The 18,689-nt window shown below is 38.6% G+C and overlaps 1 long non-coding RNA gene across 1 annotated transcript in view; it reads right to left on the reverse strand.

Moving 5' to 3' along the window:
* Positions 1 to 748: 748 nt before the first annotated feature.
* LOC129143346 (uncharacterized) overlaps positions 749 to 18,689 on the reverse strand; it is a 133,681-nt gene continuing 115,740 nt past the window's right edge. Inside the window, exon 3 of the long non-coding RNA XR_008546710.2 lies at positions 749 to 2,368. This is a non-coding gene — a long non-coding RNA (uncharacterized LOC129143346). The remainder of the gene's footprint in view (positions 2,369 to 18,689) is intronic.

Consider the following 18,689-nt stretch of genomic DNA (forward strand, 5'->3'; position numbering starts at 1 on the left):
ATTATATCATCAGTGAAGAGACATAGTTGGACTTCTTTGCTTATTTAAATGCCTTTTATTTCTTTCTCTAGCCTGATTGCTCTGGCAAGGACTTCCATCACTGTGTTGAATACGAGTGTTGAGAGTGGGCATCCTTGTCTTGCTCCAAGATAAAAGGTGAATAGTTTAAGCTTTTATCCATTCATTATGATGTTGGATTTCAATTTGTTATAAATGGCTCTTATTATTATGAAGTACATTGCTTGACACCTAGTCTGTTGGAGTTTTTATCATGAAAGGATGTTGGATTTTTATCAGAAGCTTTTTCTGCACCTATTGAGATGATCATATAGTTGTGCTTTTAATTCTGTTTATGTGGTGAATCACACTTATTGATTTGCATATACTGAGCCAGCCTTGCAGTCCAGGAATAAGCCTGTTTGATCACACTGTATTAACTTTTTGTTGTGCTGTTGGATTTGTTTTGCTAATATTTTGATGAGGATTTTTGTGTCTATGTTCATAAGGGATATTGGCCTTAAGATTTCTTTTTTTGTTGTGTCTTTGCCAGATTCTGGTATCAGGCTAATGCTGGCTAGACAGAATGAATTACGGAGGAGACCCTCCTCCTCGATTTCTTTGGAATAGTTTCAGTAGGCTTAGTATCAGTTCTTTGAATATCTGGTAGAATTCAGCCATGAATTCATCTGGCCCAGGGCTTTTTTTTTTTTTTTTTTTTTTTTTTTTGGTTGGTAGGTTCTTTATTATGATTTAATTTCAGAAGCTGATATTGGTCTACTTAGGATTTCAATCTCTTCCTGATGCAATTTTGGGAGATTGTACACTTTCAGGAATTTTTCCATTTTCCCTAAATTTTCTAATTTGTGTGCATAGAGTTATTCATGGTAGTCTCTGAGGATCTTTTGTATTTCTGTGGAATCAATTGTCATACAACCTTTGTTGATTCTGATTGTGCTTATTTGGATTTTATCTTTCTTTTTCTTTGTTAATCTAGCTAGTGGTCTATCAATCTTATTTGTTTTTATTGAAGAACTGTTGATTTCATAGACTTTTTTCGCTATGGATTTTTTAAATCTCAATTTCATTAAATTCTTTCCTAATTTTAATTACTTCTTTTCCTCTGCTAGCTTTTAGGTTGGCATTTTACTATAATTCCTTTAGGTAAAAAGTTAGATTGTTAATTTAAAATCCTTACAACTTCTTGATAAAGGCATTTTAGTGCTATAAACTTTCCTTTTAACACTGCTTTGGTTGTATCTTAGAGACTTTAGTAAATTGTGTTCCTATTTTCATTAATTTAAATTTTTTTATTTCTGCCTTAATTTTGATGTTCACTCAAGAGTTATTCCAGAGTAGGTTGTTTAATTTTCATGTATTTGTGTAGTTTTGAGATATTACACCAAACTTGCTTCATAAGCAAATTAGAAATGAAATCATTCTTAGACAAGCAAATGCTTATAAGAAATCCTTAAGGGAGTGCCAAACATGAATTTAAAAGAATAGCACTTGCTTTCGAAAAGCACACTTAAGCACATATCCACAACACAATAAAAGGATCAAAATCACACATATTAATACTAATCTTAAATGTAAATGGGTTAAAAACCCCATTTAAAAGACACAGAGTGGCAGCCTGGATTAAAAAAAAACAAGACCCAACCATCTGTCATCATCAAGAGACCCAACTCACATGTATCCATACCCAGAGGCTCAAAATAAAAGGATGGAGTAAGATTTACCATACAAACAGAAAACAAACAAGAGCAAGAATAACTATTCTTATATCAGATAAAACAGACTTTAAACCAGTAAACATAATGAAGGGCATTACACAATGATAAAGTATACAATCAAACAAGAAGCCTTAACTATCCTAAACATATACGCACCAAACATTGGAAACTCATATCATAAAATAAGTTCTTTTTGGCCTACAAAAAGACGTAGACCACCACACAATAATAGTGGGAGACTTCAACACCCCACTGACAGCATTAGACAGATCTCGAGGTAGAAAACTAACAAAGAAACTCTGAACTTAAACTTGACACTTGACCAATTGGACCTAATAGACATCTACATAACACCTCACCCAACAACCACAAAATATACATTCTTCTCACGAAACATATTCTAAGATCAACCACGTGCTTGGTCGTAAAGCAAGCCTCAATAAATTTTTTTAAAAAATGGAAATCATGCAAAGCATGCTCTCAGATCACAGTGTAATAAAAATAGAAATCAATACCAAGAAGATCTTTCAATAAATATTTACTGAGCTCTAACTACATACCAGGCAGTGTTTCAGCTCTCAGGGATGCAGTAGTTAACAGAACAGACAGAAATCTTTGCCATCACGGAACATTCACTGTAGAGAAGTAAAATAAGTAGTGGTTAAAAGACTTGATGCAAATCCTGGCTCTGCTACTCACTGGGTGAGGGGCACATTTCTGAACCTCTCTGTTCTTCAGTTTTCTCATTTTTAAACTGAGAATGATACTACCTGTGTTCGCATATTCTTGCATTGCTACAACGAAATAGCTGAGACTGGGTAATTTATAAGAAAAAGAGGTTTAGTTGATTCATGGTTCTGCAGGCTTTATAAGCAGTATGGTGCTAGAATCTGCTCAGCTTCTAGGGAGCCCTCAGGAAGCTTACAATTATGGCAGAAAGCAAAAGGGGAGCAGACAAATGATGTGGTGAAAGTAGAAGCAAGCAAGAGAGTAGGTGGGAGGTGCCACACACTTTTAAACAAGCAGATCTCACAAGATCTCACTCACTATTGCAAAGACAGCACCAAGCCATAAGGAATCTGCTGCCATGATGCAAGCATCATCCACCAGGCCCCACCTCCAGCACTGGGCTTACAATTCGATATGAGATTCAAACAGGGACAAATATTCAAACTATATCAGTACCTGTCTAATAGTGTTGCCATAGAAGTGTATATATCACATAGTAAGAGCTGCAGTCATCATCATCATCATCATCAAGTAATTCTTCAATCTGATCTTTATCTCCTCTTACCCTAAGATCCATACCTACAGTGATTCCTCTCTTAATCCAACTCCACCAAGAAATTCTCTTGAACCAGACTGATGAAGCTGAGCATGAGAGTTTTATTTACCTACCTATTAAGTGTACAAGAAACTGTGTTGGATGCTGACTTCATCAGAAGCAGATGCTGAATTGGAGTTTGTGGTACAACATGTTCGTTAGAAGAAGGAAGCAAGATTGGGTAGAAGGAGATGTTGAGCTGTAACTCAGGCACAGCAAATTCTCAATCAACCCACAGGGCTCTCTGAAAATAGCATTGTCCACTAAAATGCCCTATTTGGGGCCACAATGGCTTGGTCTTTATACTCCTACGGCTATCATTTCCTAGGAATCTGGAGGATCTGGTCAGGGTGTTTCTTGTGTCTACCAAAGACTGAGTAATGTCTGAATAAAAAAATTAGCCTAATCCTAAGTCATAGAAAACTTTCAGTTTAGTTAATGAGAGGAATCTGCATAAATAATGTTAATAGAATATGTTCAAGCAAAATCACTAAGTGTTTTGAGAGTTCATTTAATAGAAAGATTACTTCTGGCTGAGATAAGAACATAAAATAATATCCATTGAGTGCATTGAGTGTGTAAGGGACCATGCTGGATGTTGAGTTCACCAGAAGCTTAATTCTTAAGGCTAAGAAAATATTAAAAGACAGATTGAACAAGAAATTAATAAACTCTTGCATGATCAGTATATTAGTAGTTCTCATTTAATTAAATTTTATGTCTTCGATTAAGTTGGCATGAGAATATCTGAGAGTCTATATCATTGCAACTCAAAGTATGTTCCACAGACTGTGATGATCTGCAAACTGTTACCAGCCTGTAAGTAGATAAGTATAGAGAGGAAAAGTAAGCATTTAGAAAAGTTCTTTTAGCAATTTGACAGAGCAATTTTCTGCCTATTAACTCAAAGAATAAAATTGAGAGCTTGCATTTTGCACATCTGTATTTTTTCTACTTTTTTGGTAATACATTTTTATTGTGTTTTGCAAAAGTATTTGTCTGTAATGCATTGCATTTTTTTTCTCAGAAAACATACATGTTCCTTCACTATAGAATGTTGAAGAAGCACTGGTCAACATTAAATAAGACTTATTTTATTAAAAGCATTCTTAAATTTTAAAAAAACTCTTTAAATTTTAATTTTTTTCATGCTTGTAATTATAAAGTTGGATATAAGAATTATCTCAATTAAAGAATAAACTACAAATTGCCTAAAGAATTATTTTATATGAGTCCAATTTTTTACTTTCTTTTAGTTATAGGAGATATTGACACACATGTAAAATTAACAAAATGAAATAAAACCAAATAAGAATGATAAAAGTCCTTAAAATAGCATTAGTAGAGAAATAATTTTTTGATAAAATAAGAATAATCCTCAAAATAAGTTATCAAGCATGAACACAAAAATATCATGACTTTTGAAAAATTTTAACAGAATCTTCAAGCTATTAAAGAAAAGCATTGAGGATTAACAGGCCAACATGCACTGAGCTGAAAACATCCTCTTTCCACAAAAATATCTTCTCAAAATATTTTACAATAGACCACTCTGCCACTGAGACCTGTTTCTCTTGCTCTTATGGAAACTCCAGCCATCATAAATTATTTTTATTTGTCTAATATGGGCTAAAGGAAGAAAGGAACTCAAACATTTAATACCTCAAACATAGAGGTATTAAATTAAAATTCAGCACGCAGACAACATTAAATGAGACAGTGGGAGTACATAAGTAGAAAAAGGTCCTGAAATATTTTGAAAGAAAATATTTGGATTGGTAATATAACAATTAAAATCCCTGATTTATAATTTCTAAAACAAGGCATTCGAAAAATAATTATGATGAAAGCAAAGTTCTTTTTAAAGGAATAAAGATGGCCTTGGACATTTTAAAGAAAGCCTAATGCAGTCAAATCAGATTTTACGGAATCAATACATTATTTGTGCTACAAATGATTCCTATTGGTCTAAAAAGAATCATCACAGTTGTGTGTTTCTTGCTGGCTTTTTTGTTTTGTTTTTAAGAAAACAGTGGCTTCAAAGTAAGGGGTTTATTTTAAACATGTCACAACCCTCCGGGAGATAAACAGTGGGTAAGGACACTGGACGAATTCAAGGATGTGAGCTCTTGCTGTCTTTATGTTCAACCAGCCTCAAAGGACAGCTCTCATCTTCATAGTCTCAAAATCTAGGTATTTTGTCTGAGTTCCAGTTTTGAAGACGGGAGCTGAGAAGGGATCAAAGGCTCATTTCAGCTGAATCAGTTCCTTTTTATCAGAAAAACACCAAATTTCCTGGCAGCTCCACCAAGTAGACTTGTATTTGTATCTAATTGTCCAGAACTATCCTATAACCATATCCACTAAGGACCCTAGAAAATTGAGAATCTTTTTTTCTTTTAAAGCTGGGCACATTTTTCCACCAAACAAAATTGGGGTACTGTTAATGAAGAAGAAGAGATACTGCTTAAGAGATTAGCAGTGCCTGCACATGCAGATATTACTATCCCTATTTTCATATGAGGAGAATGAGATTTCAGGAGGTTAAATAATTTGTCAATGTCACATCGCTAATAGGTGGATATCAGGGAATGAAGCCAGTCCTGTCTGGGGTCTCAAAACTGGTATGTTTTCCCTTCAGAAGACAGCCTCTGTGGGTGGAGAACAGAGGTAACCAGGAAACATCATTTAAACATAGCTGTCTTATAAAAGACCTACAGAATTTAGACAGGGAATGTCTGTAGATTCTGCTCATAAAAGGAAAGGAGAGCAAAGGTCGAAAGTGCTTGTTTATGCAATGTATGCAGCCAACAAAATAAGCTGTAAGTTGGCAAACAAGCATCATTTGTCTTTGCCTCTATTAGAATAAACGTTTGGGTTGCAAGGAGAATTGCCACTTCTAAAAGTCTTCTGGTCCCTCTGACATTTTTATTAAGATGCCTTTCTCTAATCCCTTTATGTCATTCCTCTTTCTCTCCTCTCCTGTTTTTCTCATCTCCCTCTCCAGATGCACCCCCACCCCAAGCCCACCATCAGTTTCCCCACTGCCCCCCCAACATGCACATTTTTCAGTACATCTTCTGTTCTGGAAATTTTCCAGACAAATCTCTCCTCACAGAGTCCAAGAGAAAATGAAGAGAAGATGCAAAAATGACCCTCCGTCCTAGCTGCAGGAAAGCTTTGTGTTGCTAGGAAACCAGTGGTAGGTGCTAACCATCCCTCACTAAATGAGGGCAGCTCCCAGCAGAATAATCCTTTATGTGGAAGAACCTAGACCATAATTTCACTTCCTACCTCCAACTGGCTCTGTCCACATGTATGCTTTTATTCTCCAATAACAAGCAGTAGAAATGATTAAAAATAATTTTAGGGATGTGCAATTGCACGTATAAGGAAGGTCAGAGAAGTTGTGTAACATAACATAGAGCTATAAGGTTGAAAGATGACTTATCCTTCAAATGTTTAGACCATTGTTGAGAGAAAGAGGAGAGAAAGGAGAGAAAAGAGAAGAGAGAGAGAGAGAGAGGGACTGGATTTTGTTCTGCGTGGGAACAAACTAGAAAAATATTTAAATTAGATTTGGATTAAATATACGAATGAAAGACTCCTGCTGGAAGTTTTTACATTTCAACAGAGATAGACAGACAGATAGATAGCGGGAGTTAAATATGATGTCTTCTGTTTATAACATATTGCTTCATCATACACAAGCCATGTCTGCTGAATTGATTTTTTGATTTTCTTAATAGTGTTTTTGTCACAGACATATGTTGCAGGTTGTTTATTCACATCTTGCCTGAAGGTAGCTAAACTTAGAGATCTAGGATTGTATCATTTGAGGGTGAAGGAAGTGATACTAAAAAAATCATACAACACTTTACAGAGGAGTGATTTAGTTATTCATTGAACCAATATTTGCACACCACTTACATACCAGCCTCATTCTAGATATTGTAACAAAAAGGTCTGACCTCATGGAACTTATATTCTGGTGGAAGAGATGCTTAATAAACAATATAAGTAAGAAAAGTGTATATGCTGGATAATACCATGCTAATTAAAGGGGTACAATACTATTAAGGAAGAGAAATAGGAAATGCAGGGCCAGATGCTGGGCACACCTGAGGCATTCAGATGTTTGGAAGAAGAAACGTCCAGGTAGAGTGAAAAGCAGATGAGAGGCTCTGTAGCAGGAGTGCCCCTGATATGGGCAAAAAGGTCAATGAGCTGGAGTAGCGAGAATGAAGAGGAGTCTGGTGGGAATGCAGTGAGAAAGCTCACAGGGCAGAGGGGGCAGATACGAGAAGAGAAAAGATCCTGGAAAGCCCTGTAGTTCATAAAAAGGATTTTTCCTTCCTCTGTGAGAAGTAGTGTGACTCGGAGAGTTAGTATTCACAGAATCACCATGCACTCTTCTACTTATCCCAGTCTCCTCTGCAGCTGGGTTTATGCCATATACCTAGCTGTCAGCAACGGATCATGAGCAGAAGTAATATGCATGGCTTCTGGGCTAAGGCAGCAGAGACCTTGTGCTTCCTCAACACCTTTCTACCCTATTGCCCATAACCTTCAAATTCAACTGTCCCAAATGGAAATGGATAAGAACCATCTGGTCTACATCAGATTTCACTTGAGTGAAAAATATAAGCTTTGCTGCCTTAAGCCGCTGAGATTATTTGGGAACATTTGTTTCTGCAGCAGAACCTGACCTGCCTGGTGAACATGGAGGTGGAGCCATTAAGAGAGTTTTGAACAGCAGAGTGGAGTTATCTGCCTTACCTTTTTTTTTTTTTTTTTTTTTTGAGATGGCATCTCGCTCTGTTGCCCAGGCTGGAGTGCAGTGGCACAATCTTGGCTCACTGCAACCTCCACCTCCTGGGTTCAAGCCATTCTCCTGCCTCAGCCTCCCAAGTAGCTGGGACTATAGGCATGTGCCACCATGCCTGGCTAATTTTTGTATTTTTAGTAGAGATAGGGTTTCACCATGTTGGCCAGGCTGGTATCGAACTCTGACCTCAGGTGATCCTCCCGCCTCGGCCTCCCAAAGTACTGGGATTACAGGCGTGAGCTACCACCCCCGGCCTATCTGCCTCACATTTTAACAAGATGACTCCAGCTGCCATGGGATGGTTTATAAGAGGGAGTGGTAAATGGAGAGGGAAAGATGCTTAGTAGGAATCTATTGCACTGGTTCAGTTGGAAAATAACGGTGGTTAGGCAAAGGTTATGGTAGTAGCAGTGATGAGAAGTGGTCCAATTTCAGATACGTTGCAGAGGGTGAAAGTAAGGTGAGAGAGAGAGGGAAGAGACACAGGTTTTCGACCTGAGGAAGTGAACTAGAAAGATGGAGTTGCCATTGACTGAGATGTGAACATCTGAGAGATGGGAATGATCAGAAACCCATTTTTATTAGAGATGCCTACTATACATGCAAAGGTTATTAAGCAGGCAAGTGAACATATGCATCTGGAGTTCCGGAGAAAGGACTGAGCTTGTTATGTGTATTTTAGAATCATCAGCACATAGATTATTTTAGTTGCAAGACTGGGATAAGGCTCCCAAGGAAATGAGTATGTACAGAAGAAAAAAGAAATGTGTAAGTATGGTACTTAGTGAAAAAAGAACACCAATTCTAGAAATAACTTCTAGGTCAATTTATGCTGATCAACTTCATCTAAGAAAAAGCAGACTAATGCTGTGCAGAAGAATACTTTGGTAAATCCTTTTTTAATATTCAGGAACCTAAAAGGAGGCTGTATGGTGACAGTGAACTCAGAGCAATGGGTTTTCATTTGTGAATTAGGACTGGTCTAAAAAGAAGTTATGCAAAGATGTTTATACACAAGAAGAATGAAAGTGGTTTCTGTATATAAAGAGCATCCATTACTGACTGGAAGAGAAAGCATTTATTAAATTATAATCAGGCATTTTGGCACCTGAATAAGTGCTGCCAGCCGCCCTGCCCACATGCTTGTCACACAGCAAGGTGGTGAGAAAGACCAGCAGGCTTTTTCCTAGTGCTACCTCTGGAGGGGAACAGGTGATGTCTCACTCTGACTTGGTTCTATTTGCACATGTACTTACCTCCCTTTTTTTTTTTCTGGTAAAGGATCCAAGTGGTCATTAGATTACATAACATGAATATGTGTATATATATTTGCAAGTCTGTATTTTCAGGATAAACTAACTGCTGTAACAACCTTATCACTCTGGTGGCTGAACACAGTAAAGAGTTTATTTCTTAATACTGTTACAATCCAATTGGACATGTGGTGAGTGGTCTTCCACGTAGTGGTTCTGATATCTAACTCCACTATTTTCTAGGTACTCACAGTTTTCCACTAAGCCATCTGCATCCAGGCAGGAATGAGAGAAGAGAGTGAGTGTGGAACATTTCATAGGAGTTTTTAAGGTATTAGACCTGGAAGTGACATTCACTTCCATTCATATTTCTTGGGTCTAAACTCAGTCTATGGTTTCACCTAACTTCAAGGTCAGCTGGGAGAAGCTGTCCAGCTATGTGTAGGGAGAAGAAGAATGGGTAGGGTCACCATTTGACCATTCTCTGCCACTGTGTGAAGTCTGCCATATTATCCACAATCTTACCCAGGTCTTGGGTAGATTTACCTATGTAAACTTAGAAATTCAACCTAGATTTATGACAAAAGAGCCTCAGACAGATGGCTCATTGAATTTGAGGTTATTCATTTCCATTTCCACCAGCCATGAGACTGAGATGATTTATCTTTAGAACATATCTTGGAACTGGCCCAGAACCTTTATCAACTAATTATTATAAGATAATTAAAGTTATTGGGATGACCAGACACGGTTCTGAGCATTGAATATCTAAAAATGGGTAAGAAGTAGTTCCTTCTTCAATGAGCCTATTGTTGCATAGGAGTAATAAGCATACAGAACAATATTACAGGTATCAGAAGTTATGAAAATTAATTATAATTGGCATTCCAGAGTTTGGGGCACAGTCCTGGAAAATATCAAATAGGAGATGGTGCATAACATGAAAGTTAGAAGATGAGAGAGAATTATCCAGGTAGAGAAGAAAAAGAAGAGAATTACAGAAGAGGAAGTTATAGAAACCATCAGAGCTGAGCTTGGAAGGAAAATGGACATTTTTCCAAAAGTCACGAGGAACCATAAAGAAATGAGCAAGAGTGACAAGATTCAATTTATATCACAGAAAGATCACGTAGGCAAAGATAGGCTATAGATTGGACCTGGGAGGAACAGCAGAAAGGCAAGCAATTAGGAAGCTCTGGAAATCACACATAAAGGATGGAGAGAAGATAGGCATTCTACCTGAAACATAAAATCAATAGGCCTTGATAACTTTGAAGGGAGGGAGGCAGGGAAGGAAAAGAAATGTAAAAACGAACGCATTTACCTTTTTATCCCTAATCCTTGGCATGGTGCCTGGAACATAGCAAGTGTTGCTTTGTTGCTTCTGCCCAAGGGAAGTGGTTTCAGAAGATTGAGAAGATTTTTAGATATAAAACAAATTTCTTACTCAAAAGCTCTCTAATCTTGGACATTTGGTTAAGAAGGATTAAAACCCTTTCATTATAACACACTTTGTTGTTGAGGCTATGAGGAAATGGGCACTCTCGTACATCACCAGTGGGAGAGTAAATGGGTACAAGTCCAGTTGAAGGTGATTTGACAATATCTATTGAGATTACATACACATATACCTTTGAGCCCAGTGAGAATATTTCTGGGAAAATTTTCTACAGATATATTTGCATATGTTCGAAATGACTTCTGAAATTGTTCTTTATTGTATATTTGTTTTTAACAGCAAAGATTAAAATAACTCAGCTGTCCCTAAATAGAAAACTGAGTATATAATTTATGCATATCCATAAAGTGGAATTCTGTGTAGATGTAAAAATATAAAAAGAATAAATATATTTCTGTGTATTGATAAAGATCTTTAAGACGTGTAAAGAAAGTAAAATGGGAACAGTTCATTTAATATGCTACTTTTTGAGAAAAGAGGGTATCATAATTTATGTTTTGTTTTTCTTAAACATGCATAAAAATTCTTGAATGATACAAAACAAGAAAGATTTTTAAGCCATATGGATGTATTACCTATTCAAAAAATCAAATTATAAGTACTGTCTCTTTCCACAGTTGTTTAAAATGTATAGCACTCCCCCTACTCCCATCTTTGTTTCTTGTCCCTTAGTTCCAGGTAACACACTAATAAATTTGCATCAGGATATACATAACATCAGATCCTTTTATAAGAGCAGTCTTTGAGAGGAGTAAGTGCAGGTAGAAGGAGCAGAGATGGCAAGTCTTGAGAATTCTGAATGCCTAAAGAGGCAAGAGAAGGGGGGCCACATTTGAAAGAGAAGTGCATAAAGCACCAAAGAAGAACCTTGCCAGCTTCGTGATAGCACAGCATATTTGGTATACATGTGTAATTTGTTTGTCTGTTTATACAAAAGAAAATGCCATTTTATTAGGGCCTTTTCAGTGGCCACATGGCCATTAGTTAATCAGAAGTATAGGCATAGTTTTCTGGAATTGAAATATTAATAAACCTGAGGTTTGTGGTTCCTTGAAATTTTCCTCTAGGTACTTCATAAAAATTTGATCACTCTTAAATGTCAAGGTAAATTTGCCTGGGTGTTCTGGCAATTTACCAACCTATGAGAACTTCATTTGAAGAATTTTGATAAATCTTACTATTTGAAGGTTGGTGTTTGGTCAACATCTATGGACCCAAAACAATTAACCATTGCTGCCTGATCAGCACTATTCCTACAGGAAACCATGACCCCATCACAGCAATCAACTCTTCTACTACCCAGTTTACACCACTTACATTCTTGAAGATTCCTTCATGATCCTAGAAGATATTCTAAAGCAACACCTCATAGCCACAGATAGGGTCTATATCAGCAACTCAAAAAAAAAATGTTTATTCTTCCTAAAAGCTAAGGTGCTCACTTAGTTCACCAACTAAGTTTTGTAAGTAACTGAGTGGCAGAGAATTAAGAAGGGAGTTGGAAACAGTAAGTAAAGGGAGAGTCTTAATTTGTCTCCTTACTACACTCAGAGATCTTTGGAAAGTCACATGGAAGACATTTGTTGATAATCTGCAATCAAAATCAATATCACAGTCAAACTCCCAGTTTCAATCGCACAACGCAACTTCTTCATCATCACCAGCATTCACTCTGAAATTATGAAGACAGTTTCTGCCACTTGCCATCCAGCATAAATTCTTCTTTTCCTATTGTTCAATAGGAACTCTTGCTATATTCATTTTTTTCCATCACACACCTCCCTGACATTTTTCATGAGATTCTGGAAAATACACTTGTCACCACACAGAAGGGTGGAACCTGGTATTATCTGTCCCCAACACACGCCCTCGGACCGTGGGGAAGGAGGCAGAGTGAATGTCATTTCCACAGATGGCCTGGAAAAATCCACGGGCCTCAAGAAATGACTGTACCCATGAAGTTATGGCAGATTTTGAAGCCTCCAGTTTTTCATTTGCTGCTTCTGCCTAGAAGCCTCCTACCACCCATCTGTCCACACTTCAGCCATTACTGCTAATCAGGAGGAACTGCTGACCTTTGGAGCAGAATTTGATTTTCTTGATATTATTATTTTCTTTACTAAGAGAAATTAGACTCTAGTCTTGACAAAGAGCAGGGATGGAAGGAGAAACAGAGCCTCCAAGTTGTTGGGTTTTCTCTTTCCTATGTCCTAGACAACTGTTTCCACTGAAGCCAACATCCCTAGGCAATATTCCAAAGCAGGTTAAGTGTGCCTTCTTCTGTTGGTAACCATTGTATAGCTTCAGAAATCTCTTTTTTTAGTCTCTACAGTAGAATAGAATTTCTCTTTTTTCAATGCTCCTTCATCATAGTATATTTTCTTCACTGTGCCTTATAAAAAGATTATATTTCAACCAGTCGGGTCTACTAGATGATAATTTTCTCAAAGAAAGGGACCATGCCTTATTCATCTGTAGCCATCATAGCCCCTCAACACTGCCAAGGCCTTTGTCAAGCATTGGATTCTTATAAAATATCTGCTTATAGGTTCAAACATGTGCATCCAGAATTATTCCTCTGATATCAGTATTTAGAGCTGCATAAAAACTTAGAGATGATCAAGCCTTATAAAATCCCTCTAGTTTTGATTCAGGTTTGATTTCTAGTTCTAGTATAAATATCTACCTCCCACGTCAATATTTTTGTGACTTTAAATGTGATTACGTTTTTGTTTGTCATGTTATGCTATAGTTGTTAGTACGAGGGACTATTTGATACTTTTGTTAAAAATGAAAATCTCTGGGTTGACAAACAATCCGTAACAGTTAGTCTTCTTAGTGGAGAATGAAAAGCTAAAGTTTCTTGCCTAAACTTGAGGCTATCACTGCTGCTCCTATGGTTCTGGATCTTATCAATGAATCAGTCAATCAAATGGTAAAGTTGGTTTTTGAAAAATAGTTGAGGGCAGGAAATGCCTGATGACAATGTTCAGCAAAAGCACAAGTGGAGAGTGAACTTTGCACTTAGGAGACCATTCATTCACTCAACAAGTGATTACTGGGCACTTCCTGATACGGTTTGGATTTGTGTCGCTGCCAAATCTCATGCGAATTGGAGGAGGGTCCTGGTGGGGTGTGATTGGATCACAGGGTCAGTTCACCCCTTGCTGTTCTCAGGACAGTGAGTGAGTTTTCACGAGATCTGATGATCTAAAAGTGTATGGCACTTCCCTCTTCTCCCTCTCTCCTGCCACCATGGGAAGAAGGCGCTTGCTTCCCCTTTTTCTTCTGCCATGATTGTAAGTTTCCTGAGCCCTCCAAGTCATGCTTCCTGTACAGCCTGTGGAACTGTGAGTCAATTAAACCTCTTTTCTTCATTAATTACCCAGTCTCAGGTAGTTCTTTATAGCAGTGTCAGAACAGGCTAATACACCTTCTATACATAGGAACTGTCCTTGGCTCCATGGAACTTTCTATCTGGCAAAGGAGATTCACGTTAATCAAATATTAAACACATTTAGACATAGAAGAAATTCTTTTAACCGCTACTTAACAATTTGAGAGATTAAACGACACTCCGCCTTCATTCTGTAAACTTCCTGACAGATGCTCACAGCCACTGAGCACTCTGCCAAGACCCCCACTCCTGTTCCTCTTCCCTGCTTTCCAAGACTCAGTTGTGTTTACTCCCAAGCCCGTCAATGCCAGTTGTATAATTTATTGTAATTAAATAGTTTAGATACATGTTACGCAAATTATATATGAGTGTGAAAAGAGTTGTTTCCATGAAAACTTTATGAATGCTACAGAAAGACGCAATCAAGACAAGCGACTAAAAGAGGCCATTAAACTCAATGTGGGCGAAGCAACTGTAAAAGACTCAGGAGACAAATACAAACTAGAAAGGATTCTGCCTTCAAAGTGACACTCAAATGTCTTTTAGTTCTCTTTTAAAAAACTGGAAACTGTAGATACTGCATTTTGAGTGTGATTGATACAAGAAAGATGATGGAAGACTTTAGTCAGTGAACATCAAACAGAAAGGAAGGGAATGGGGCTGGGCGTGGTGGCTCATGCCTATAATCCCAGCACTTTGGGAGGCTGAGGTGGGCCTATCACTTGAGGTCAGGAGTTTGAGACCAGCCTGGCCAATATGATGGAACCCCGTCTCTACTAAAAATAAAAAAATTAGCCAGGTGCGGTGGTGGTGTGTACCTGTAATCCCAGCTACTCGGGAGGCTGAGGCCCGAGAATTGCTTGAACCCAGACGGCAGAAGTTGCAGTGAGCTGAGATCACACCACTGCACTCCACCCTGGGTGACAGGGCGAGGCTCCATTTCAAAAAAAAAGAAGAGAAAAAGAAAGTAAAGGACTAGGTCTACATCATAAGATTGGAAAATAGATGTATATTTATGTTCTGACTTAAAATATAACATTTAAATGTATGCTTTATCCACCCTCTCCCCTCCCAATCTACTGCTCTAAAAGACGTGATTAACCAACTGCCAGTCTTAGACTATTCAGATAAAAGTTTTTCTTCTGAACATAAAGTGTTTATCATACATGTCCCTGAGGTTCAATTGGTCATGATTTTTCTTTGGTCCCTCCATCCAAAGAACAAACTTTCAGTGACTGGGGGAAATTTGCCTGCTGATTCAGAAGTAACAAGTGACAAAATAAGAATTAGTGAAGAGTTTAAGCACATGCTCATTTAAGCCTTTTGAAGTATTTCTTAAAATGTTTACCATATGCACTGTTAAACACGCATCATCTATTTGGAACTTGATGCGATTTAGGAAAGAGTTTGTAGAACTCTATGAGCTTCTGAATCTGTCACAAGGACAAACATCTGATTGATAAACTTTTCTAATCCTTTCCGGAATCAGGCAGGGAGTACTCTATGCTGCTGTGTCAACAATCACAATTATTGAAATCACCGTTATCTCTAAAAATGTTGTAAATATTTCATGATGAAAGGTATAAATGAAAACTACAATTTGTTAATTTTTTATTAATATCTCCTAAAGATCTGCCAGAAACATTCATATCATGCTGATTACGCAAGCAATTATGTAATCACAGTTGCAATACTTGCTACGAAAGAAAAGTACCTTGTGTAAAGAATCCCTAACAGGGGGGCCCATGCTGGTCAGGGTGTTCTCAAAAGGCTTCCTTGATGAGATACTGTTCAGTTGTGGCTTGAAGGATGAGTAGAGTCAGCCAGGCCCATGTGGAGAGAAGCAGGGGGTTGGAGAAGGGCACTCAGGTGAAAGGAATAGCATGTGCTAAGGTCCTGAGGTGGGAAGAAACTGACTCTTTAAACAAACTGAATAACCTGAGTCCAAGTGGACTGGAGAAGAAGGCAGACATGGTGCAGGGGATGTGAGGAACACAATGATAGAAGAGAAGGAAGATGAGTGGTTATAAGAGCCTGAGTCAGGGAGCAGGAATGGAGGATGAGAAAGCAGACCCTGCTCCCTTAGTTTACATACGACGTAGCCATGTTCCCTTCCCACTCCTCGAGACACAGTGAAAAGAAGCTGAAGTCAGATGAACTATGTCCTCTCTTCTGTCATAAAAGAATTCATTTCAGCCCCATTTCCTGGACTTTCAAGGTAATTGTGTTCTATGCCAAATATGGCCACTCTGCAGTCAAACTATTCCTGCAGTTTCCACATTGTAATGCAGCTCTCCCACCTCCCACCTACACGAAGGAAGCCATTCTTCTCAGCTACTTCAGGGACTATCTCAGTGCTACGCAGCTCCTTGCCTTCCCTAAAACACTCCCCCACTTCACTGCTTCCCACTCGGCTCCTTGCCCCCGCCGCTTCCTGGCCCTCCTACCACTCCACCAAAAAAAAATTACCCAGGCCTCCAGCCAGGAAAAGTTGTTAAACCCTGTCCTCTGCAACTTCACAGCACATTTGCTTTAATACCAAAAGAGGATTCATCTTGGCCAATGAGAGACAAATGAATATGCAGTGATTCGCCACATGCTATAAAGCCTTGCCAACAATTCCCACTGCTATGTTCTCCTCTGTTTTTATAATCAATTAAAAAGGTTTGGTTCATTAGGAACATTTTTTTCCGCTCCTGAAAATGGAAAGAAAAAGCAAGCAGCTCTCAGAAGAGGCACAAAGCTCTTCTGAGAACTGTCTAGCAGACAGAGCTTCTTACAGTAACACTTTATTTTAATGCTTCTTTAATGCAGAATTGACAACGGGACTCCCACTGAAGCCCTCACAGAAGCCTCATTCACCCTAAATAAAAATGACGATGTTGCCAAAGATAGGTCACAACTAAGATATCAACCTCAAAGCCTACCCCAAAGGAGGGAGAGTGGAAAGAGTTCTCCTTCCTTTTGTTTGCAGGATAAATCCTCTCTTTATTCTTGCACCCTCTAATGTAAGTCTCCATTTCCTTATTTAGATGAGCATCCCTTATGCATTTAGGGAATTATTCCTCAGCAGAGACACCATAGGTATCAGCTTTCTCGGAGTTGGATTGTTCTTCCCAGAAACCAAAGGGAGCCTCATTGGTTTGAATGCTCGCTTGTGGGTGAGCCCAGGAGATGTGGAAGGCATCTCATGACTAAGCAGCATGACATCGTTCACATAAGTACTCAACATCCACTCATCACCAGCAGCAGATTGAAGGTAATGTTTTAAGAGGTTTTCAAGCTGCTGGGAAATTGTGGGTTTGAGAAATGTTCTTTAAACCTTTTGCATTTCAAATTTCATTTCAGCCAAGATGTTGAAATGGTAACTAGAGGAAGGGACGAAGGACTGATAGTTCACGCATTCCTTGCAGCTGCTCTTCACTCCTCTCACTACTGGGCCCTTCCAAAGGGCCTTCAGTCTGCTACAGTGCTAAAGCCCCACCCTGGTGTGGGTGTGGGAAGAAGTCACAAGGGGCAGAAAGAGCTGACGTTAGGAACAGCCCGGCAGAGAGTCTGCTGTGGTGTGGCTGGGGGTTGGTGCCAGGCTGCTTGGTAGCGAAAGCCAAAAGCAAATGTGGATAATGTTAACGCTGTTTTCTTAAGCAAGAAAAGTGTCAGGAGTCACAGCCGAGCAGGGAGCACAGAGAGCAATGCTGAGGCGCTCTGCTGGCTTGCTCTCTGGGAATTCATGCCGAACCACGTTCATTCATACCTGACGTTACATAGGCAGGGCTGGTATCCAGATCATGAGAATACTAGGAAACAAGAAGGTATTATTATCAAGCGTAACCAGGCTGGAATTTGAGAGAAAGTTGCAAGGTAAACAATGTTCATCTAGCCCAAATCAACAGATAGGTGGGGTAAAGTCAAGCTACTAAAGGAAAAAGGCATATTAAAGTAGTCATCCCATAGGGACAGGGTAGTGCATCATCATGGTTAAGGTCATGGAACATGAAATCACACAGAGCAGTGGTCACAAGTCTTCCTCCACCATTTTTTATTCTGTGGGACCATCAATGACTGGAGCCAATGGTAGCATCTGGCTCATAAGTTTGCCTATATTAAATAAGATAAACCAGGAAAAATACTTAACCCAGCATTTATTAGAGAGTACTTTAAAAAGTGGCACGCACCTGTAATCCCAGCGTTAAAGGCAACCAGATCTCACCCACTGCCAAATGCACAGTTCACCACCACCACCACCACCCCAAAATGCACAGGTTCCATAGGCTTCTAGTCTCACATGGTTGGGATACTCTGAATATATCTCTTACCATTCCCAAGAGCCTGTATGATTATTACATAGATTCCTTATTCTCTGACTTCATTGATTTTTCCGTTTAATTTATCATCCTCCAAATCCTTCTCAGGCTAGCTGTCACTTGACATTAGATGTTGATTGGAGAGAACGTGGCTGCTCTAGATAAACTGGTATTACCCTGGGACAAGCAATAAAGCCATCTGGAATGACTGATGGATCGTCTGAGTGTGAGTCTAGTCAAATATGCAGAGTTCTAAGATAGGACAGAAAGGAAATACACCAGATCCAGTCTTATCCTGCCTCTGATTAAGCAGTATAAAGGGAAAGGTCTGTAATTGATGGAGAAATATGACCCCTCTTTTTAGAAAAGAAGGAAGAAATGGGGAAACAGT

Source organism: Pan troglodytes, chromosome 13 (assembly GCF_028858775.2).
Source record: "Pan troglodytes isolate AG18354 chromosome 13, NHGRI_mPanTro3-v2.0_pri, whole genome shotgun sequence".
Classification (NCBI taxonomy): Eukaryota; Metazoa; Chordata; class Mammalia; order Primates; family Hominidae; genus Pan; species Pan troglodytes.